Source organism: Macaca fascicularis, chromosome 9, assembly GCF_037993035.2.
Source record: "Macaca fascicularis isolate 582-1 chromosome 9, T2T-MFA8v1.1".
In the NCBI taxonomy this organism is placed as follows: Eukaryota; Metazoa; Chordata; class Mammalia; order Primates; family Cercopithecidae; genus Macaca; species Macaca fascicularis.
The window spans coordinates 80,956,312-80,981,512 of record NC_088383.1 but is presented as its reverse complement, the minus strand read 5'-3'; the positions used below and the strand labels follow the sequence as shown (position 1 = coordinate 80,981,512).

Sequence of the window (25,201 nt, the reverse complement as noted above, 5' to 3'; positions counted from 1 at the left end):
TTCCTTCTTTCTTTCTTCTTTCTTTCTTTTCTTTCTCTCTTTCCTTTCTTTTTCTTTCTTTGTCTCTTTCTATCCTTCCTTCTTTCCTTTCTCTTTCTTTCTCTTCCTTCCTTCCTTCTTCCTTCCTTCCTTCTTTCTCTCTCTCCCCCACCTCCCTCTCTCTCTCTTTCTCTCTTTCTTTTATTCTTTCTTTCCTCTCTCCTTCCTTCCTTCCTTCCTTCCTCCCTCCCTCTCTCCTTCTCTTCCTTTCCTTTCCTTTCCTTTCTTTTCCTTTCCTTTCCTTTTTCACTCTGCCTGGATGAGCAGACTTTTGAAAGACTTTTCCAAAAAAAATCAGTCAGCAGAACTGGAATAACTACCTATAACTACCTAATTCTTCAAATGCCCAGGCATCAATGTATAGCTACAAGGATCAAGAACAATCAAGGAAACATGCCATGACCAAAGGGATAAAATAACATGCCAGTGACCAGCATGAAAGAAATTAAGATATATGAACTGTTTAACAATCCATTATAACTATTTCAAGAAGGCTTAATGGACTTCAATAAAAGTCAGAGAAAAGATTTAACAAAATAAGGAAACAACAAGTGACCTGAATGAGAAATATGGAAAACATCCCAAACCTGGAGGAAGATGTAAATATCTAGGTACAGGAAAGTTAAAGTTATTAAAACAGATTCAATCCAAATAAAACTAAACTGAGTCAAACTGACAAAAACCAAAGAGAGAATACTGAAAGCAACAAGATAAAAGAAGCAAATAATATATATCAGATAAAAGAAGCAAATAATATATATCAGAGTTTCAGCAATGCAGATGCAGCTAGAGGACATTATCTTAAGTGAACTAATGCAGAAACAGAAAACCAATTATCTTATGTTCTCACTTATAAGTAGGAGTTAAGTTTTGAGTACGTTTTGGCATAAAGACAGGAATAATAGACACTAGGGATTCCAAAAGGAGGAAGGGGAAAGGGTTGAAAAACCTCCTGTTGGGAGGTTCAGTATCTGGGTGATAGGCTCAATAGAAGCCCAAACCTCAGCATCACACCATATACTCTTGTAACAATCCTGCACATGTACCTAGGCTGTACAGCACAAAAAGAGATACGATCCACTTGTGGAAGAAAGAGAAGGAAGTGAACACAGAACTTTGCTTTAGACTCCAATAAAAGTTGAATTAAAAAAAAATAAGAAAAGGACCTGAATAGAACTTTCTCAAAAGAAGACATACAATGAACAGTGGGTATATGGAAAAGTAGTCAACATTACTAATCATTTAAAAAATGCAAATTAGAACCACAACGAAGTAGTACCTCATACTTGTTAAAAAGGCTATTATCAAAAAGAGAAAAGGTGACAGTGGCTCATGAAGATGTGGAGAAAAGGGAACCCATGTACACTATTGGTGGGAATGTAAATTAGTAAAACTATTATGAAAAATAGTTTGGAGTTTCCTCAAAAAATTAAAAAGTTAACAAAACATTTGATCCTGAAATCTCACTATTCAATATATATCCAAAGGAAATAAAATCAGGACATCAAAGAGATATCTGCATTTCTGTGTTTATTGCAACACTGTTGAAAATAGTCAAGATATGGAATTAACTTGTTTTCATCAACAGATGAATGGATAAATAATATATGGCTTATCTAAAAAGTTGAATACTATTCAGTCATAAAATGCTACTACATGGGTAAAAATGGAGGACATTATTTAAGTGAAAGAAGCCAGGTACAGAAAGACAAATATTGCCTAATCTCACTTCTACGTGGAATCTTCAAAGGTTGGTCTCACAGAAGTAGAGAGCAGGGCTAGGCACAGTGGCTCATGCCTGTAATCCCAGCACTTTGGGAAGCTGAAGCAGGAAGATCACTTGAGCCCAGGAGTTCAAGACCAGCCTGGGCAATATAGCAAGAACCCTTCTCTAGAAGAGAAGAAGAAAAGAGCAGGAGAAGGAGAAGAAAATAGTGAATTGAATAATAGTGGTTACCATGGGGCCGTGGAAGTTGTGAAGGGGTTGGGAAGATGTTAGTTGGTCAGCAGATGGGAGGAATATATTCAAGAGATTCATTGTATAGCATGACCACTAGAATTAATGATGATAAATTATACTCCTAAAAATGCTAAGAGTGGGTATTAAATTTGCTCACCGTAACAATGATAACTATGTGAGGTAATTTATATATTAATTAGCTAGATTTAAGCATTCCACAATCTATATGTACTTCCAAACATTGTGTTTGCATGATAAATATATACAATTTTATCTATCAATTGAAAATATAATTTTAAAAAGAAAATGTTCTTCCAAAGGCCCCAAATCTTATAGAAACTAAAGCAGATTTGTGGCAGCTTGAGAGTATGTGTCTGGGTTGGGACATAGAGAGTCACTGGTAATGGGTGTAAGATTTTTATCTGCTGTGTTCTAAAATAGATTGCAGTGATTATTGTAAATCTCTGTGAATACACTAGAAGTCCTTGAACTATACTTTTTAAATGAGAAAATGTTATGAGATATAAATTATACCTCAATAAAGCTATTAAGAATATATCATGGCCAGGTGTGGTGGCTCACGCCTGTAATCCCAGCACTTTGGGAGGATGAGGTGGGTGGATCATGAGATCAGGAGATAGAGACCATCCTGGCCAACATGGTGAAACCCCGTTTCAACTAAAAATACAAAAATTAGCTGGGCATGGCAATGTGTGCCTGTAATCCCAGCTACTCAGGAGGCTGAGGCAGGAGAATCACTTCAACTCGGGAGGCAGTGGTTGCAGTGAGCCGAGATCATGCTACTGCACTCCAGCCTAGCAACAGAGCTAGACTCCATCTCAAAAGAGAAAAATATATATATATATACACACACACATACATATTGAGATGTTGCTATTGAACATACTTTGCACCACTACCATTGCACAGAATCATAACCATGCCTAAACTGTACAACAATGTACTATATATAATTTACAAGCATTCATGTGATTAAAAAGCATAAAAATTTGTAAACTTAATGTAGGTTTTAAAAGTCACGGTAGCATACAATGGATGTGTAACAATTCTTTGCTACCATTTAGGTGAATATTTCAGTTGATTACACCTTTGTGCTTGGTGATTTTGTAATTTTTCTCAATAAAATAGAACCCATTCATCACTGAATATACATAGCTAGCCTCTAATACATAGATTAGCCATTCATTTTGTATCTTTGGTTTCATTGTAGGTAATTTCCTGTCTATAAGAGTGTAGAAAATTAACACTCAATTTTAATCCTGTTGCAAACTTCAAATAATGGTGGAAGATAGAATCTTTAAGAAAACATATCAATATTAAAATGTAAAATAGTCTGAGTTGAATTGTGGCTCAGCAGGATTACCAAACTTAAAATTTGTCGATTTATATCTGCTCTGCTAAAAATGTCAATGTTAAGTTTGTAAAATTTGAGAGTAGAACAATAAGAGGTAATGTTACATGTCCTAAGCGCCTTCTGAAAAAAATACATACTCTTCACTTTTACCCTGTAGTCTGTGATTAGCATATCTGTCTGTAATAATCAGAGCCATTTGTTTCAAAGGCAACAATGCTGACTGTGGTGTACATGTGCCAGTCTGCAGAGATTTTAGTCATACTCCATCCATATAGTGTGTAAGATAATACATAGTTATTATTCAGGAGCCATTTGGATGAAGAAATAAGTTGCTTGAAGAAAATAAAGTCATAAAGTTCACTTCTAAATTGTAAAATAATAATTGAAGGCTTGCCCTTGCATTTGAAAATATTAACATATTATTTAAGTCATCTACATGCCAGATAAAAATATACCACAAGCCTCCAGAAAAACTGAGCAAGTATTTAGAAAATGGAAGCAACAGCTTACAAGATATCATTTTAATGGGTTTATAAAAGCTCACGTCTCTGAGAGACTTTTTTTGCTCAAGAAAATGTCATGGAGATGTATGTCTCAAACAGTGTTTATGAACAGTATAGTTATTCATAGTTTTCTTTACACAATTCCTATGGTCTGTGTGTCAAACCGCCTGCATGCATTTATGATGGCTTCCTGCCATATAAAATCTGGCTGACTTAATCTATACGAACTTGTGTTATGCATAGAGCTTTCATACACCAACTCACTGAGAAGTACCCTTGATGTAAAATAATTTTTATGTAGTTATTCAATTAAAGTTTGTAAAAAGAAAATGTAGATGCTTTTAAATCAGGCATAGGTTGAAAGTAAGCTCATATCTGTGATTATCTCATTAAGCTGCTTGTCCTATTGATAGAATTGAGAAATTGAATTATGAAAATTTTTTAAAAATATAAAATATGTTAATATGAGTGGAAATGTATTGATAATCCATCCTAAGTAAAACAGAAAATAAGAGACAGAAACAGCTTGAACCCAGGAGGTGGAGGTTGCAGTGAGCCGAGATCGGGCCACTGTACTCCACCCTGGGAGACAGAGCAAGGCTCTCTCCCTCAAAAAAAAAAAAAAAAAAAAAAAAAAGACAGAAACAATGCAGCAGAGAAAACAGTCTAGCATTTTTATGGCTAGGATGTACTTCCAGAGAGTATTATTTGAATAACTTTTCTCTCTGACATTAAGTTGTATAGCTTAATACAGATATGTAAAGTCTGTATGTATTTATTTACAGATATGTAAAGTCATTGTCACAAGCCTAACACACAGTGAGCTCTGTCTAAATGTTTTTATGTTAATTACTAATGAAGTTCGCACCTAAGAAAGGCATTTTTTCAAAAAAAAGAGTTTTGCCTTTGAGTCCTTTCATTTCTCTTATCAGTTTTCTCTCTTCTCTTCCTTATCCCTCAATCAATTTCTCTTGACAATTTCACACTGATTTCAAGATCTTGTTGTCAGTCCCCTTTCATCCAGTAAGATTCTTTCCTAAGAAGCTTCCTCATATTGAATATGTCTTATAAATGTATATTACATAAAGTACAATGCCTGATGGTGCCTCACCATTCTTATATTATTTTAACAACTGTCAAGATTTTTGAAGTAGAAGACATATCCTTACATTCACATTTACAACTTTCATGTAATTATGCTTGTCAGAGATTTAACACAGTTGACTACCTGTTTCTTCCTATTACACACCTTTTTTTTTTTTTTAATCTTCACTGGTCACTCCTCTTTAGTTCCCATAGTTTGTTCTTCCTGCTTGAGTAAATGTTTAAATGATGGACTTCTTCAGGTCCTGGTGCTGAATTTTTCTCTATTCTCTTTCTTTAGTCTCTTCTAGGAACTTTCATTTCCAAACCGAAATTTCTAACCTATCCTAGATAACCCTGAACTCAAGCCTTCCACTGCAAATTTAGCATAACTAAAATAAAAAATTTATTCCTGCAAACTTCCCCTTGCTCAGTTGTCACATCTTTGCCCATAGAACATTTTTAAAAATGTTACCTTAAAATTAAAATTTTTAAAAGTTAGAATTTTTAAAATGATAACTTTCACCCAAATTCTTGCTAATGAAGTATCTTGACATAATTCCTGCTTCCCTCTTTTTCAATGACTCTTATAAATGTACCTAGACAATCCATTACTGCTTTTCTAACTTAATATGTTGAATTATGATAACTGATTTAATCCACTTCAAATTTCTTTGACTTCATTTTTTTTTCTTTCTTATATTACTTATAGCTAGAGATAACCATATAATTCATATGTGAACAAAGAGACTTAAGCACAAGTCAACTGACTCATACTGACATACTGCTCATTTAAATTAAGTAATGCGGATGTACTAAACAAAAATTGTTATTATGTAATGGTTTGGTTAGTTATTATACTGAAATCAAACAATTTCATGATCTTATAAGATATCTATTATTATTCTTATGATTCTCAGTACTATTTCTTCTTTAGTAGTACTTCTGTTTAATATCTTCTTAATAGTGTAAAAATGTCAGTTAAACTGTTGCTAACAATTTACTTTCTTTGGGAAAATGAAGTGATACCAGATAAATACATTTAAAAGATGTAGTTGAAAGGAAAGAAAATCATTTTAAAGGAATAGTCTTCAGTGCAATAAAGGTAAATTCAGTTATAGCTAGCATTATTTCTAATATTGTACCATATGGAATCTATCATTCTGAAATACACATATATTCAAAAAGTTATTGATTATCTGTTATGTTCCAAGCACTATTCCTGGCACTTGGGATGTAGCCATAACAAAATACAAAAAAAGTCACTGCCTTTATGGAACTTACATTCTAGAGAATGAGAGAGACAACACTTCAGTATGTAATATGAAAAGTGGTGATAAGTGAGATGAAGAAGAGCACAAAATCAGGAGATGGAGAGTGATAGTCCAGTTTGAGTGAGTAGTATTTTGTATTCCACACAGAACAAATGAGTAAAAAGTCCTTTAAAGTTGGAGCATGTTCTGTGTATTTAAAAACTAAAACAAGGAGGTTGATATAGGTAATGAAAAGTATTTTGTAGGCAGAGTAAAAGGACATGAGTTTAGAGAGATAAGAGAGGATCTAGCTCATGTAGTGCCTTGAAGGACATGGTAACAACTTTGTAATTTAGCCTTAATAAGACGGAAATGCACTGGAGGGTTTTGAGTCTAGAAGTGAAGTGACGTAATTCAGGGAATTACTCTGAAAGGGAAAACTATAGAAATAATTTCTCTATGGAAGATAGAGACCCTTTAAATACTGGTAGGAAAAAGGAAAGAGATTTCTCAGTCAACACAGGGAATATTGAGTGTTTGTAATACAGTGGTCTTCTATTTAATCTCAGGAAAACTCAAGAATATACAAATAAGAGGAAAAGGAATATATTTTACTATAAATAAAGGTGGCAGTTATTATCAATATTGTTAGTAATCTGTCTTCTTTCCCTTTTGTAATTTCAGTGATCATACAATTGCAACATTTTACCTATATAATGAGTGATGAATCAGTGAGTCTTTTTGCGTGTGTGTGTTATATTACAGTAACAATTAGCCTCACATTTTCATTGGCTTATAAAATAGCAAAGTTTATTTCTTACATATATGGCAGATTCTGTAGATTGGTTACAGGTCTGATTTGCTCAAATCAAGCCACCTAGACATGATCCATGCTGATCATGTAGCATAAGTAAAGTGAAAGGCAAATAACAGAAACATCATGGCTCTTAATACTGCCACTTGGATATTGTGTGTGTTAAAAATAATCAGTGCTGTGAAGAAAAGTCATCGTGGAGACAAAGGATCTTTCATCAAGACAATCTTTACTTTCTGCAGAAAGGGTGCTCCTCACAGATGGAACAATGGCGAGAGCACACTTGAACAAAGGAAAAGCAGACATATTTATCCCTTACGCATTTGGGTTGTCCTTATTGCTGTGTCCTGCCTCCATTGGCTGGAGCTGGACCTCACGGTCTTAAACTGATACCTGATTTGCTAACAACCTAAAACATTTCTAAATAAGTAAGTGCAACGGAGAACAAAGAAGGAGAGGAAGTTGCTTATGAAAGTTTTAAGGAAGCAATAACAATTCCAAATAAGGAAGGGGCATAAGCTGTGAGCTAAAACTTGCCTGGGCCTGTCCAGACATGCCTGAGTAAGCCAAAGCAACGAACTGGGCTAAAGTGTAAGAACTAATAGTTGATAGGAGGCTTTAGAGTAAGAAGTTATTATTTCTAGTGTCTATTACTTTATTTTTAAACCAAGACGAGATTTGAAGAGAAACTTTTATAATTTCTACAGCGTGTGACACATGTGCTCATGGATTATTGTCTGAAGCAAGTCATGTGATCAAGGCTAACATCAACTGGGTGAAGAGTTATATATTCCTTTCTGAAGAGGCACTACAAGTTACATGCCAATAGGCAGGTAAGATCCTCTCAAATGAATGGGACCATAAATATTTGACTAATAATACAAATATTTACTGGCTATTTTACAGTGATAATTACAAATATCACTTGCTAACTTTTCCCAGCTTGATATCCTAAAAGACGCATAGTTTCAATAGTAAATGGTAAATTTACCTTGATTGCACTGAAGGCTATTTCCTTAAACCTATTGTCTTTCCTTTCAGCTATTCCATGTATTCTTTCAGAAGTAAACATTGTTTTTACGCCTTTAAAAAGTCTCTACTTATAACATCTATTTAAGTTGGAATTTATCTAACATTGTCAGTTTGATATAGGTACAGAAATTTAATGAGAAAATGCGGTTCTATATTTAGAATATGGATTCTTCAAGATGTTTCTGACATGCATTTGTTTTAATTGAAACCTTAAAAAATTTATTTAGCTAACATTTTGTACCGTTCAACTTTTTAAAATGAAAGAACTAGTGTTTCTTGTAGAAGGGAAGAATGGAGATTAGCACCGAAGGAAAATTTGACTCCTTCTGTGTCACATTTGGTCTTGAAAGTTAAAGTCTGAATAAGAGAAACTATGTCCAAGAAGTGTATCTTATGAATAAGAAACTAATGCATCACATTTTCATGGAAATTATTTTTAAATAATCAGAGTTACTAAATTCAGTTTTTGTCTTTTTTGTTTTGTTTTGTTTTTCCCTAAGGCAAGCTCACAGCCCATACTTAAAGTTGTAAATATAAGCCTGAAAGTGTAAATTTCTAGGCAGAGCATGGCAAGGTAGATGAATGGATTCCATTAATGTCAGCGGAAGCAATGGAGTTAAATCCTTTTTTCGTTAGTCTCAAAAATGAAGCCCTAAGCGAGTTTCGCAAATGGCAAGAGTAATAACAGTTAAGGCATGAACCTTAGGCTCTTAGTGTTAATGCTCTAATTCATTAAACCAACGATTTTCCTGATGGAACTCAATTTCTAAATGGTTTCTAAGCCAAAATGCCTGGCATAATTAAAACTTAAATTTTGGTTATTTTCTTCACTCTTCCCCATTTTTTTAATTCTTAAAAAATACTTTGTATCAAATACAACTCTTCAAAATGTATGACAATTTTCTTATTTGATAATTTTAATTTCATGATTTACAAAATTAAGCTCACTAAATATGAAGAAAATTCACAACTGAATGTATTCTAAATCCTAGGAAAACATTCACTAAGGATCAGCAAACTGTGGACTGCAGCCTATTTTTTAAAATAACGTTTATTTGTTTACATATTATCTATAGCTGCTATTTTTGTGCTACCATGGCAGAGTTGAAGGAAAGGAAAAGAAAGGAAAGTAAAGGCTTCTTTCTCCATAGTACTCAGATGCCTGCCAAGATGCTGGAGCTATGTGGCATAGAAAGAATTAGGTAGTCATTTTTTTTTCTCCTCAGATTCTCTCCCTTTAGCACACACTGTTTAGCCCATAAAGTAGAACCATTTTCTTTGTGGAAGCATAGGGAAAACATCTGCCTTCTCTCTAGATCTAGCCCAAGGCTTGGTCCCTTCAGACCCTCTTGGCCTTGAGGGCACCCTGTGATTGACAAGTGGGAAGAAAGTCAGAATTCTCTTTGTGGCTGCAATAGAAAGATCTTCTTCTGAACAATGAATTCCACTATTTATATGTGAATATAGAGAAATTCAGGGCTAGCTTCATGGATATATGACCTGTGTACTTATACAGAGTCCCATGCTTAGAAGAGTCCAATGTTTGGTTTAATATTCTGCTATCACTGTCTCGAAATAGGCCCAATAAATTAGGTAGGTATCCTAGGTAGGGTATGAGAAGTCAAACTCTCCTGTTACATTCAACCAGAAATAATGTCATATTTAGATGTTTATGTGTTTCTGTGTACACTTCTTAATTGTTGCATTTATCAGTTGGGGAAAAAAAAAAAAAAAAAAAAAACTGGTGTAATATTGCCCACAAAGAATCTTTGTTTAATGTTAGTCAAATTATCATTTATGTTTTCCCCACCCAGGATGGGTTACCCGGAAATCTCACATTTAGTACTTTGCTTAAGCAGATTATTAAATGTCTGTCCATGAATAACTTCTCATAGACTTGCACAACCACAACGCATCTTTAGAAGCAAAACCCCAGTTTATGTGTGAACAATGATTTGGTCACAAATCCAAGTGTAACAATATTTGGACTATGAATATTGGTGGCACATAATAGTAAATACATCAATTTATTTACATTAAATAAATTAGTTTCAGAAAAGACACAATCTAAAAATCCATTTTCATGTAGGAGGGAGTTTGTATAAAAATATATTATTCGGCTCCTATTAAGAATAACTAATATTATTCTGTAATTATAATTTTACCATGCACCTTTGTTAATAAAACAGCTACCTGAAATGGATATTTTAACCACCGTATCTGCTTATTCTGGCCTTAAATACTATTTTGGATTAACTAATTCATACACTTTTACATTCCTAAACAAGATTGCTAATCAAAGTCCAATCAAATTTTTAAATTCCTAATCACAAAATGCATCTATTTTCAGTAAATTCACAAATTAAGCAGAAAAAAATGTATAAACCTAATAAATTGGACTTTTAAATAGTAGTGATTTTTTTCGATCTTCCATTTTTCTTTCATTTTGTTTACAATGACTGAAATTATTTGCTATTTAAATACCTATATTAAAGTTAAGATGTTGTAGTAAGATGTTGTATATTTTGGATGTATATTACTCCAAAATATAATGGCTTAAATAAATCATAAATACAGTTCTCTCTCATGAGACAGAGCTGAGTGGTACAAAACAGAACAGCTCTGCTCTATAAGGCCATTCAAAGACTTGTATTTCTTTGATTTTCTTACTATGCCATTTCAGAGTTGTCCTTGTCTCAATGTTTGAAGCTAGCCACTGCTATATCCAGTCTGCCAGTGGGAAGAAGAAAAGAGGAAGCCTAAGGCAAAAGGCTTCATTTTATTTATTTATTTATTTACTTACTTATTTATTGAGACAGGGTCTTGCTCTGTCACCCAGGCCAGAATGCAGCGGCATAATCGTAGTTTACTGCATCTCCAAACTCCTGGGTACAAGCAATTTTTCTGTGTCAGCCCCCTGAGTAGCTGGGACTACAAGTGCACACCTCTATGCCTGGCTAAGAGGCTTCATTTTTAAAGAGGTGACCTACAAATCACATGCCTGACTTTACTCAAATATCATTTTTCCAGACTTAGTCATGAGGCCAAGGTTATGAGTAAAGTTGGCAGCCATGGTCCATGCACCTAACTAAAAGTCAGCAACCAAGAGTGAGAGAGAGAGAGAGAAGGAAGGAAAACCATTCTGGGCTTACAATTAATGCTATAATATCTCAAGTGTTTAAGCTGTTGTATCCGACACATAATTCTAATAAAGTCCGAAAGACATGAAGGATTTAATGTGTACAGCCTCTTAATCCTTGGCTAAATAGAACTAAATTAAACTAAAAGGTTAGAATTACTATGTTCCTTATTTCACTTGTAAATAGAAACATAAAGTGCTATTAATAAATACTAGAAATATTTCAAATATGGAATATTATAATTAAGAATTTTATGAGAATTTAGAAATACCTCTATTTGGAGAAGCAATACTTCTTAAAGTTCCATCCCTTGGCCTCACATTGGTCTTTTTGAAGTTGGGTTGTTTGCAACGTAATAATACAATTACAGTGAATATATTTATTTTATATAATTTGTGTTCCTTATTCTTAAGTTTACTCTTTTTCAAAAAATTTGATGTTGATATATTTTCATTAATAAACTGACAGTGATATAATAGGTTTTGGATATTGTTGTGAATTCCATATTCCTAAAATATAAGTTGACTGTCAATGGTGGTCCCCCTATTAAAATAAATAAATTAATAAGTAGTACTGGTGCATAAGATCCATAAACATTGTGGCCGATAACGTGAAGTGTAAATGGGACTTTTCTCCATTATGAGATTACATTGCACAATGCAACTCTGAACAAAAGGTATTCCTAAATTAAATCCTATATCTAAGGTAATGTGTGATGAAGAAACAACACAGAAGCCTTCAAGGATTTGCCCAAGTTTGCACGACTTGGCAAATGCATTGCTAGCCCTAAAACACTGGCTTCAGCTTATTTCTTATATTTTTTCTACTGCATAATAAAAGTAATGCTTTCCAAAGTTGTAAACGGTGAAACATAGTTCCTCTAGATATTATTATTTACAAAAAAATTGTAAAACATGCCAAATAAGTTCATGAAAAGACTACAGTAAAAATTAAAAAGGAAAGCTAGTGTCTTCGTTGCAGCCTTTTCTAACTAAGGTGCTTTGTGAGTTACAAGAGATGGATAGAGGACAGAGCATTTTACGCAGCTTCCTGCCTTTGAATGAGCATCCCTTTATTTCTACTTACTTAGAGTATTTTTTGAGAAACGTTTCTCTCTTGGAAATGATTTTAAGCAGGCTGTCAACAAACTTTCAAAAGCTCTCTTGTATCGGTGTATTTCAAACACACACACCTTAAGTTATGTCATACGACTTGCACATAACACGCAGCATACTGAGATACCATTAACTGAACTTCCCTGTATTCAAGTGCAGGGTTCAAGAGGTGCAAATCAATGTTTACTTTTCTGTTCTTAAAAAATTCTGGTGCTTCAGAAGACCAAGAAAATACATGAATTCAGGAACTTTCACCTTTAAGTCTTCAAATGGCATTTGGTTTATAATGGGTACTAAAGAAATATGTAACACAATTCACTTACAATAGCATCCAACTGCAGTCTTTAAAATTAGTCCTCAAGTGATTGAAAACATTAGAGGCACATCTTTTGTCGTTTTTATATGTGAAACAGCAACAACAACCTGCACCCTCCACACACGCACACACACACACTCGCAAAATTAAGACAATTGGAACTAAAAATACAATATCATTAGCAGGTTATCCATTTTTGTACTTGTGCATATTTTTATCTACTTGCCCTGATTTAGTATTTATTTTTTTGCTGGGTTCCCATTTTCAACTTTCTTCATCTGCCATTTCTTTTGTTTTTTATATGCACTACTATTCTCACTCATTCTTTTACCCATAAACATAACTTATTCTCACTGAGTCACAAATGGCTCCAAGGCATAGAAATATCTTTAAAAGACCATTTCCGAAGTCCACAGATTTTTTTTTTTTATGTTGGTCAATAAATGCTACATGTTTGGGCTTGATTCACACTTTACAAGAAGGGTAATGGAGATGTGATTGGAGTCAACTAACAGGTATTTTTTTTGGAAAGACGTTTGGTAGAAGTTTTGCATTTTATCTTAGTTGACTTGTTTGACGTTTATTAAGTTTCTCTATTGAGGTTTATCTAATGTTTCTCTTGATCAGACTGGGGTTATGTGATCTTGTGAAGAAGGCCACAGAGCTAAAGTGCCATTCTCATCAAATTATATAAAAAGTATGTATTTTCAACATGACATTACTGTTGATGTTGACCTGAGGTAGTGCTTGTCAGGTTTCACCACTTTAGAGTCATTCCTTTTTTCCGCTTCCCATACTGTATTCCATGAAAGAAAGTCACCATTTAAAAATCCAAACTAAAAGAAGGGGGAGTCATTTTCCACCTCCTTGAGGGCAAATATCTACATAAATTATTTGAAACTGTTCTGCAAGGGAGTATTGTCTCTTCTCTCCCATTTATTAATGTATTCATTTATTTATATCTGTATGGACTCCCTGATATTTATTTTATTCTTTGGGTTATAATCCAATAGCACTTTATTGTATTGCTCAAATTGTCTCAGTTTTGACAGTTGGGAACTCTTTCAATGGCTCCTGTGTCTCTTTGACATATCCCCATCATTGTGGTGTTATGTTTTATTTTATTTGTTTTATTGTTTATGTTTGTTTTATTTGCTCTTGCTAAGTCCTGGAATGTGCCCTTTCTGCAAGGAGCCTTGGTTCATTTTATTGGAGAATTACATTAGAAACAAAAATCTGGGTGATAGGTATCTGTGCATTCTTTAATAAATCCACCCTTTCTCCAATTGAAAGTAATATTCTATATAAGTTCTTGTAATGATAGATAGTATGCATTGAGTAGTTGCTGAGTTCTCGGCACGGTTTTCAGTACTTTATCTCTACCCCCTCATTTAATCTCTAAAATAAGTCTTTGATATCAGTACTATTGTTTTCCCTACTCTGTCCAGAACGGGGCTAATTGCTGAAGGTCACACAGAATAGTAAGTGATGTAATACACATTCACACCCGTGCAGTCTGACTTCTCTAGTGTCACTCATTCAAAAACTGAGTATTTTCTCCATCGTTTTAAAATGACAATCCTTTCTTTGTTTTGTTTTGTTTTGTTTTGAGAGAAAGTTTCACTCTGTTGCCCCGGCTAGAGTTCAGTGACGCGATCTCGGCTCACTGCAAACTCCACATCCAGGGTTCAAGCGATTCTTGTGCCTCAACCTCCTGAGTTGCTGCAACGACAGGCGTGTGCCACTGTGCTCTGCTAATTCTTGTGTTTTTTAGTAGAGACAGGGTTTCATCATGTTGGCTAGGCTGATCTTGAACTCCTGACCTCAAGCGATGCACTCTCCTCGGGCTCCCAAAGTATTGCAATTACAGGCGTGAACAGCCGGCCGTGCCCAGCCAGAACTTAATCCTTTCTTTCATTCATTGTACTTTTTTGAATGTACAGCTATTTGCTTCTTATATTAAAAAAGAAAAAAAAAAAAACAAACTCATTTCTGACATTATGGAAGCTTTCCTAAAAACCTAAAAACTATATGAAATTTAAGCACTGTTCTATTTACAATACTTTATCACACTATATTAAATTGTACATATTTAAATCTCTCTCACAACTAGCTAATAAACTTAAGATCTGGAATTTCATCTCTTATATCCCTGATCTTGTCATTATTTATACTTGCAATACATTTGAATAAATGAGTGTCTACTTTTCGTTATGAGGCTGCAAGCAACTAATACAGCTGATTCATATTAAAGTTTCATTTTTAATAATTTATACTCTCTTGACCACATTGTAGATGTTTAATAATGAATGAATGAGTATGGATCTGTGAAACATGTCTTATCACTCCTACGTGGATGAAATTTGCATGATATTTTTTAAAACAGAAAAAAAATATAGGAAGACTAGGTCTAAATTTCCTCAAGATATTTTTGCTAGGAATTTGTTTCTCTAAATAGTGTGTGGTCCTTCAATCATTTCAAATTGTTTTAAAGATTTATGGACTTTTATTTTGCTTTGTTTTGTCTTAGTCTACAATTAGTAATTTTTAATTTACCTAATACATACAAAACCCAAGGTAAATAAGATAATAGGTTTTTTTAAAAAGGAAGATTGGGTAAAAGGGTAAATTTAAAAGAATTGTGGTGGAGCAGGCATGATGGCTCATACCTGTAATCCTAGCACTTTGTGGGGTGAAAGCCAGAGGGTCACTTGAGATCAGGAGTTCAAAACCAGACTGGCAAGATCCTGTCTCAGCAAAAAAAAAAAAAAAAAGAAATTTAAAAATTATCGAGATGTAGTGGCATACATCTGTAATTCCAGTTAATGGGCAGGCAGAGGTGGAAGGATCCCTTGAGCCCAGGAGTATGAGGCTGCAGTGAGCTATGATCATGCCACTGCAACAAAGCAAGATCCTGTCTCTAAAATAAAATAAAGTAAAATTAAAAATAAAAAAAGAAGTTGTAAATACTGAAACAGAAAATAATTATTTTAGGTACTTCAATATTTATTTCTGATTTCTCGTCTCTGGCCGAAAGTAAGAGAGGGGGAGTTAAAATTGAAGTGAATTTAATCCTTTATCATTATTCAACAAATTCAGTGAACAGAAAAATATAATGGATTTTCCAGGAATAGTTTCTGTTATTTTAGAAATGCTGAAAGTAGATTAAAAGCTGCATAGTTATTGACCTAAAAATATCCACTGTTAGAATTTTTCTTTCATTATTCAGAAGTAAATGCTTTGCTAAAAATCTATAAATAAAATTACTGATTTTTTAAAGTATGTTTGAAGAACTAACTTTTGGAGCAACTGCATCAATCCAAGATAATGTTAATCTGTTGGAAAAAATTAGAGAACATGTTTATTAGACATTTAACTCTGTGTGGAAAGTAATTTCTTATTCATCTCTCTGCTCCTTCTTACACCTAGTGTTTAGCCCATAAGAGTCAATGATAAATATTGTATGTATGCATAAAATACTGTTTAGAATTAATTTTAAGTTAGTTTTCTGATAGAAAAACTCTGGTTTAACAATATTGCTAACTTAACTATAAGTAGGTATTGACATAATAGTTATTGAACTTAAACTGTATTCTACTATTTATTGAATGAAAAACATTTTGTATAAATTCACCTATACAACTGTTATTTCACCTTCTGACTTTTTTTTGGAAGAAGTCAAAATCATATTATGCAAGGAAATTTTTGACGGAATATAAGGGACAGATAAATTCAAGTGATTTTCATTTTCTCAATTGCATTTGGAATTTTATTTTCCATTTTAATAATACATTTTCATAAGCAAGGACAAATGAATCATAAAAAGTAAGCAAATTGCAGCCTACTAGTGGCACTAGTGCTTTCCCACAGATTCTTAGGTTAAGTCTTTAAGAAAAAAAATCAGTAATTTGAAATGTTTCTAGGTTATTTGTGCCCCAAACTTAATAATAAAAAAAAGTATACTCAGATTTTCCTTTACATTTGCATTATGGACACTGTTTTTTTAAAATGTTAACTTCACAGTAATTCTTAGCCTGTAGTCCACTAACTGTGATATACATAATAAATATTTGTTGGATTAAATTTCACTGTTCATTAACATGACTTTGAGTAAGAAGACTGACCTAGTAAATTTCCACAATAAATGTTAATATTCCCAGTAAATTCTAGTTAAGTTCCATGCAAAAGCTGTTTTATTATTTTAAGCAACTTGAGTTATCAAAATATCTAACCTTCATGTATTTTAAGTATTGTTCTGGAGACTCATCAATTTAATCAAAGCTATTGCTTCAGTCCTGATAAGTATTCTTATTGTAAAAGACTCCAAAGTACTGTACAGATTTATACTCAGCAAAAACCAACAAACACATGCAATATACAAAATTGTTTTCTGACAATGTGCCCAAAATATTTTATTACTCTATTTCTTATATTTTCCAATGAGTTGCAGAATATAGTTTACAAATCATTACATTGACTATTAGCACATTATGAGCCTTCAACATATTCCATTATATATGAAGAAAAAACTGAAGTCTTAAGATGAATGCAAAAATATACATGTAACAATAGCTCTAGAGGAAGATATACCATTTATAATTCTTCATATAATCTACCTGAGGGCAAAAAAAATTATCTTATATCAATAAAGAATTTGCTGGTCTTATACTTTCTTTGTGCCCAGTGTATATAATCTCTCATTCTCTTAATATATATGTGAACTCACAACTGATTCTACATTCATTATGTTGTGATATTTTGTTTTGGTTTAGTATGTGAAGAAAATCTGGACTCATATAGATGTGTAATTGAAAAAGGGAGGAGTATTTTAATAGCCTTATGATTGCTGCAGTTAGTCCAATTTGATGTTACCCCCAGCTTTACAAATAGTAGTTTCTTAAAGATTAGTTGCAATTTGGAATGGAACTTGTATCAATGAACTTCTTATAATCTGTTTAATTTCACTGATACATCTTCGATATAAAGTGAAATTTGTGTAAGGTCACTGATCATTTGAAAAATTATCAGTTTACTGGGTTGTGTAGACTTCACAAAAGTTGATACACTTAACTAGGGTTAATGTGAATAATCACATGTTAATATCACCATTGAGCTCCTTAGAAACATTTTCTTGTACTGAGAAACTGTCAAGCTCATAATGGTGGATAAAAATTTTGCAAAATTCTGTTTCTCTTGAAATTAAAATTTCATTATTTGCAACACACACTGTTAGCTGTTTTCCTTTAAGTAAACAGTTCTGTTCCTTAACTCTGTAACACTAAATTCTGAATAACAATACTTTGATAGTCATTCTTTCAAGTGAAGATGGTGTTTAATTACAACAGATAGCCACATCAGCCCAGAAGTCAAACAATTGCACAATTATTTTTCTTGATACAATCTTCGTACTTCAATGGGCAGCAGAAATGCACTTTATATATATTTCTCATTTTCATCACATAGAGTATAAAAAGATATGTTTTCAAAATAAAAGATTTAATAAAATTAATAATTTTCTAAGACATTCTTAGGTGAAACAGGTATTTTTTTCCACCTGTGTGGTGGGAAAAATTATTTGGTATCACTGCCTCAATTCTTGTTAACACATCAATGATTTTACATATCACTGCTCTTGTATCATGAATTCAAATGCATACACAGTGAGAAAGGCAAATACTTTCTTAGCATTCTTGAGAAAAAAAGTTTTTAATTGGACCGGCTGAGAGGATTACAGTGAAATTTGGAGCCAAAAATCACACCTTAATAATTATTGTTCTAAATATATCTACCAAAAACCGATAACATTCTATGGAATAGAAAACAAAGTAACTGTAATTGCAAAATCTTCCATATGTGCAACAAGAAAAGATTTTGTATGACAGAATTTTTTTTTTTTTTTTTTCTGGGAGAATCCTGCTTGTTGAAGGTATGTTGGAGGATACATTCTTATTTATGAATTAAATACAGGCCATTTGTTTCTTATTTTGTCTTGACTCTTACAGGTTTTTTACTTTTCTGTTCACCCCCACTGCCTTTTAAAAGCCCATCAGAATGATAAATATTCAGAGTTCATATTGTAGCTTACACAAAACAGAAGAAATTATATTTGGAGTAAAAATAAAGAACCTTTACTTTCATCTTTATATTCAAAGCCCCTCAACTCAGGAGATACAGTGTGGAAGATCCTATTGAAACAGCCTTTGCAAAAATTATAACTGAGAAAATTATGACAATGTAAGAGATCTACCTGACTCCATCTTGCTTCTAACATCTACGCTGTCCTAATTCATACCTGGGTTTAGGCAGAACTATTTTTGGGAGGAATTTAGTTTATAGTTCAACTTTGGAACAAAAATGGTAACAGTCCCATCCCAAAATAAACTCACTTCCTGCCTGGAGGCTAGATTGCCTTTGCGGGGGCTAACAAATTAGCTACAAGATTAGAGATTATGGTTAAGGAGTCATGCATCTGGAGGCTGCAAGAGTCTGAACCTCCCCACATTGCTTCTGGGGATAACATTACTTTTGTAAAACCTGAGATCAGTGCTTGAGATATTTTACAGACACTGTACTTGATGGCTTTTTTGGTCTTGTGGCCTCCCACCCAGGAACTGACTCAGTGCAAGAGGACAGCTGGGACTCCCAGTGATTTCATCTCTCACCACACCAGTCAGAAGTCCCCACTTTCCAACCCCCTAGCCACCAAATGATCCTTAAAAAACTATGTCCCCAAGTTTTTAGGGAGACTGATTTGCATAATAATAAAACTCTGGTCTCCTGCACAGCTGGCTTGTATGAGTTAAACTCTTTATTACAATTCCCCTGTCTTGATAAATCGGCTCTGTCTAGGCAGAGGGCAAGGAAAACCCCTTGGGCAGTTACATTATCTCATTCCTTCTTAGAACATAAGTCTTTCTCCATTGTATAGAAAGGACATTATCTGTTCAAATAACTCATATGTGAAATATGACGAGGATTCTGTCCTAATATAATGTTATCCAATTATATTTACAGCGAAGTTACTATTTATGCAGTGTTTTGCTGGAGCCAATTTATAATGGCACACAAGAGTCTACTGTGCACTTCTCTTCCCAATGCTACATTCAATGATGTTATCAAAGCAAAGCAGAGATTTGCCAAACTCATTGTCAGAGTTTGCCTAAGGAGGTGTTTCTAAGTATAAAACATAATTGAGTCCTGAAAAGATACGTAAAATATTCATTTTTAATGATACTGCTGCTGTTACTGACAATTGTAATTATATTTATTTTTTGGCCAAAAAATTTAATTATAAACTTTTGCCAAATTGTCTTTGTCAATTAATAAAGTTTAAAATTTATCAGGTATTTCTTCTACTGTGTTTGGAAAAATTCTCTGGATATCTATTGAGCTTACTTTGAATAATAAAAAATCTCTTATTTTAATATGAGGAAATATTCCAGTGCTGACTTTGCCCTGTATCAGACATAAATTCTAAAAATAAAAACTAAATATTTTATGTAAGCATTTTAGCAAATGTTTCCAGTACTTTGGATGGTATCATGTATATGTATTAGATAATATGTACTTAAGGATACCAATATAAAAAAAATAGAATTTTAGCAAAAACCCAACTCAATATAGAGTTATCCTTGTGTTTGTTTGAAATAAATTGTTGACTTTTTGCAAAAATAATTTCCATATCTTCAATAATTTTGCTAAGAAGTGTTAAAAAACCATGAGAGATTGGTTTAAAGTTAATATGATGAAAAAATAGATAAACCTCATAAAATAGAACTACATGAGAAAATAGCACCTAGCACGGTCCCAGTGGTCAATCTTTCAATGTTAATTAAGAGAAGTTCTGCCTGGGTCTAAAGAAAAGGACAGAAAATGAGAAATGTGGTCATTAAAGCAACAGTGAGAAAAGAAAGAGGGCTTGGTTACATATCAAGATACCCTTCTGGTTTTCAGCCCAGTTCTGCCACTAACTAGCTGTGTCCCTTACTCTTATGGAATGTGTTTCTTTGGGCCTTTGTTGGCTTAAATGTACATTGAGAGAAATTAATTGGTCTGCTTTAGATTTCTTACATTTCTAAATCTTACAGTATGATTAAGGACATAGGATAATCAAGGATATACACACACACACACACACACACACACACGCATATTATCCAACACCTACTGCATGACATATATAGAGTGTGAACCATGACTTTTGATCAAATTCGTTCAGCTGCGATGAGTTTATAGAACAGCCTAAACAAAACAATCTCCTCTCTCATTTCTGCTCAGAACATGACATCTGCAGAAAACCCATGGTCAGTTTCACAGTAAATTATATTATGACACTTCTGCCAAAAACGATAACACAGATTCCAAAACCTCTGGAAATTTTTAAGGTATTTCCACAGGTTTCAGAAAAACAAAACAAAGCAAGAATATTTATTACAATATATGATTTTTGTAAATGTGTTTTTCTCTTTCATATATGATATTGAAAAAGTATTATGTGGCTGAGCGTGGTGGCTCATGCTTGTAATCCCAGCACTTTGGGAGGCCAAGGAGGGTGGATCACCTGAACTCAGGAGTTCAAGACCAGCCTGGCCAACATGGTGAAACCTTGTCACTACTAAAATACAAAAATTAGCCGGGCATGATGATGGGCACCTGTAATCCCAGCTACAAGGGAGGCTGAGGCAAGAGAATTGCTTGAACCTGAGAGGCAGAGGTTGTGGCGAGCCAAGATTGTGCCACTGCACTGCAGCCTGGGTAACAGAGTGAGACTCCATCTCAAAAAAAAAAAAAAAAAAAAAAAAAAGATATCATGCGTAGCACTAAATACAGTATAAACTAAGACATATTCTTGGCCTGGTGGTTAATATTTATAGTGGATGATTATAATGAACTGGTTCAGAAAGTTTTTAAATTTTTAGAGTATAAGACTTCTTGGCTATAAGAAGAAAATAGTAATTTAAAGGTATAAAATTCTTTTATTAAGACATAAAATAAAAGCTACACAAGTAATTGAAAATAATGGGCTATAAAACCAAAGGCGACGATTGACATCAATGTTACTGATAGCTATATTATAGCGTGATGTACAAATAAAAATCACAACTTGGAAATATATGACCAAATTTCCTCAGAAATCGTAAGTTGAGAATAAATGTTCTTTAAAGAGGAACTCCAGGCTCAGATGTTAGCTGACCTGGATTTTAAACTTGACAACCTTCTTTCTCGTCATGTAATCTTTCAGATCTATCTCTATTAGTAATAAGGTTAATATAAAGTAAATGATAATTGTTCTGCTGTGATATTAATTGTTTTTATTTTATTATTATATATTTTCTCTCTTATTTGAACTTTGTATAATAATCGTATATCACTTTTAGTAAATACATAATGATTAAATCCAAAGGAAATATAGCAAGATTTTAAGAATTTATTCTGAACAATAAGAGTTTGAAGAATTATTGTTCTTTTCTGCATTTTTTGCATTTTAATAATTAAAATTAAGTTTATTAAGATAATTAATCATACCATCCTTAAAAGTAAAAATCTATTTAATGCATTTTATACCTTAAGCTCTCTCTATATTTTACATTTATTTCAACAAATATTTATAACAACTTTAGGCAACTGAAAATATTATTACTTTCCTTGTATCAGTTAAAAAATGCAGGTTGAGAAAGATTACTATCTTCTCCAAAGTTGTAAGTGTTACAGATAGGATTAGAACATAGATATGCCTTATTTTGCTCATGACATTGGTAGCCCACATTTCCCACTGAGTAAAGGGACCAATTTGTTCAGCCAAAACGGCAAATTCAGTTCTCTTCTCTACAAATAGCCTTAGGGTTGTGAAAACCATTTTTATTCATCATCCATGTCCAATAAACAGAATGCCCTTTTTCTTTCATTCATGCCTAACATAAATGTAAAATCAAAGGTGTTTTGGGGAGAACATTGAAAATAAGGATTTCAATATTAACATTGACTGAAATAGATGACAAGATCATAGGAACCATCTAAGCATGTTTTTCTTTATAATGTGTAGAAAGATCAGCACTGGTGGTTTCTGTGTAGAAGTTCAATAATATTTTATCTCATCTGTAATATATAAATAATTATGGTAGAACAAGAAATAGTTTCAGACCAAACCCTATTTTCTAAGATTGCTACACTATGGGATCAATTTATTTGTAAAAGTTTCTTCTTTTATTTTTTTTTTCCCTCAGGATTCTCCTTTCTACTCTTCTACTTTCTGAGCTACTTTTCTTCCTCTGTAAGTCTTAAAGAAGTTCAATGAGCTATAAGTGAACTCAGGTAGACAACTAAACAAAATCAAGAAAACAATATATGAACAAAATGATACTTTTAATAAATAAATATAAACCATAAAAAACCTTGAGTTATTCAGTTCAGTCATAATACAATGACTTTAGACTTCAAAACAGTTTGTTATAGTACAACCAAAATCATTAAAATTAGTCAACTAAGAAGTATATATTTTTTCAAGTTCTCTAACATTGTATTCACCACTTACAAAATCTGTCCAGCAAGGTAACAGAAGACACTTAACCTTCCCCAACAAAGGTATAAGTAGCAACTATTCAAAGACAATAAAACTACCCTGAAGTTACTAAAACTTGAGAGAGAAGCAGAGAAACTGATGGAGGCTGCAGAAATGAGAGAAGCTGTGACTGATAAAAGAAATGATGATTTTAGAATCTACTACCCACTACCCTAAGCCACATAACACAGCTCACAGAAAATTTCTGTACATTTAGGATGTCTGAGTTGGAAGGAATTGGGAGTTGAAAATAAACATTCAATTTCCCTATCAGTTGAGGAGTCTTCATGGGAAGCCTATATGGGTCTCATCCTGTGGAAGACACTGAGAGCTCCAGGAGGGCTGAATGACTTGGGTGAATTGAAGATAAAATCAGGAGAGCTGATTGCAGCAACTGTCCTGTGGATCTTGGTAGCTGCTCTGCATTTTGCTCAGCAGGAATGCCATGCTGAGGAGACTGTCAAGTCTCATAGCGCTGCAGAGGTTATGAGCCCTGGAAATGCCTGAGTCCTTTTTTGTGTTTGTGTGGCACCTTCCCCTGCCCTAGAAGCAGCTGAAATGTTTAGTAAGTTCTGGTGCTCACAATAAGTCTTTTCCAAATAACAAACAATGGCAGAGCAGTGATTTCACTCCAGTGCAGCATTTAAATTTTGATACACACTAAGTCCTCCCCAGTGGAATCAAAAGCTGGACAGCAATTAAGTAATGATATTAAGTTGTAATGATCTAAGACCACAAAAAACACCTGCAAACACAGAAAGAGGTGACCATCTCCTCAAATTCTCAGGCATCAATATGAAGATAAAAGGATTATGAAAAATCAGGAAAATATGACACCACCAGAAAAAAAAAACAAAGCTCTATAATGGACACAGAAGAATTGATCTGTAAAATGTCTGAATTCCAAATTGAGAATAATCTACTTTAAAAATTTCGGGGAATCACATAAAATATAAATAGAAAATTAACTAAAATTTGGAAAACAATCCATAAATACAATGAGATATTTGATAAATAAACATATTTAAAGCCAAAATATAAGTCCTAGAAATAAAGAATACAATAACTGAACTGAAAATGCTCAATAGAAAACGTTTACAATAGACATAATCAGAGGAAACAACTTGAAGACAGATATATGAAATTAATCAGAGGAGCAAAAAGAAAAAAAATATATGATGATGAAGATCTACAGGAATTGTGTGACACTATTAAGTAAACTAACCTTCACATAATAGGAGTTTCCAAATGAGAAAAGAGAGAACAGACCTAGAACACATATTTAAGGAAATCATAGCTAAAAATCTCCTAAATCTAGATATAGAAAACAACATCCACTTACAAGAAACACAGAAGTTACCAATCAAATTAACCCAAAAGGAATTCCCCAACACCCATCAAATTATGATTTAAAAAAATCAAAGATAAAGAAAGAACACTGAAAACAAGAAGAGAAAAGAAACATATCATATTAACCAGGGCCCTAATACAGCTTTCTGCAGATTCTCAGCAAAAACCCTGCAGGAAAGGAGAAAATGATACGGCATATTCAAAGTAGTGAAGGAAAAAGAAACCTGCCAACCAAGAACAGTGTACCAAGCAAAGGTATTCTTCAAACATAAAGAAAAGATAAAGGCTCTGCAGATAAACCAAAGCTGAGGGAATTCATCAACACCAGACCTACTAAAATGCTAAAGGAAGTTTTTTAATCTGAAAGAAAAGGATGGTAACATGTAAAAAGAAAACATCTTAAGGTATAAAACTCATTAGTCATAGTAAGTAAAAAATTCAGGACACTCAAAAACTGTAATTGGGCCAGATGTGCCTGTAATCCCAACAGTTTGGGAGGTTGAGGTGGGCATATCACCTGAGGTACCAGCCTGGCCAACATGGTGAAACCCCATCTCTACTAACAATACAAAAATTAGCCGGGCATGGTGGCATACACCTATAGTACCAGCTACTTGGGAGGCTGAGGCAGGAGAATTGCTTGAACCCAAGAGGCGGAGGTTA

At 33.4% G+C, this 25,201-nt stretch overlaps 1 long non-coding RNA gene across 1 annotated transcript in view; it reads left to right on the top strand.

The window, feature by feature from the left end:
• Positions 1–25,201, top strand: part of LOC107130928 (uncharacterized) — a 187,224-nt gene that overhangs the window by 29,915 nt on the left and 132,108 nt on the right. Inside the window, exon 4 of the long non-coding RNA XR_001493701.3 lies at positions 7,735–7,860. This is a non-coding gene — a long non-coding RNA (uncharacterized lncRNA). The remainder of the gene's footprint in view (positions 1–7,734; positions 7,861–25,201) is intronic.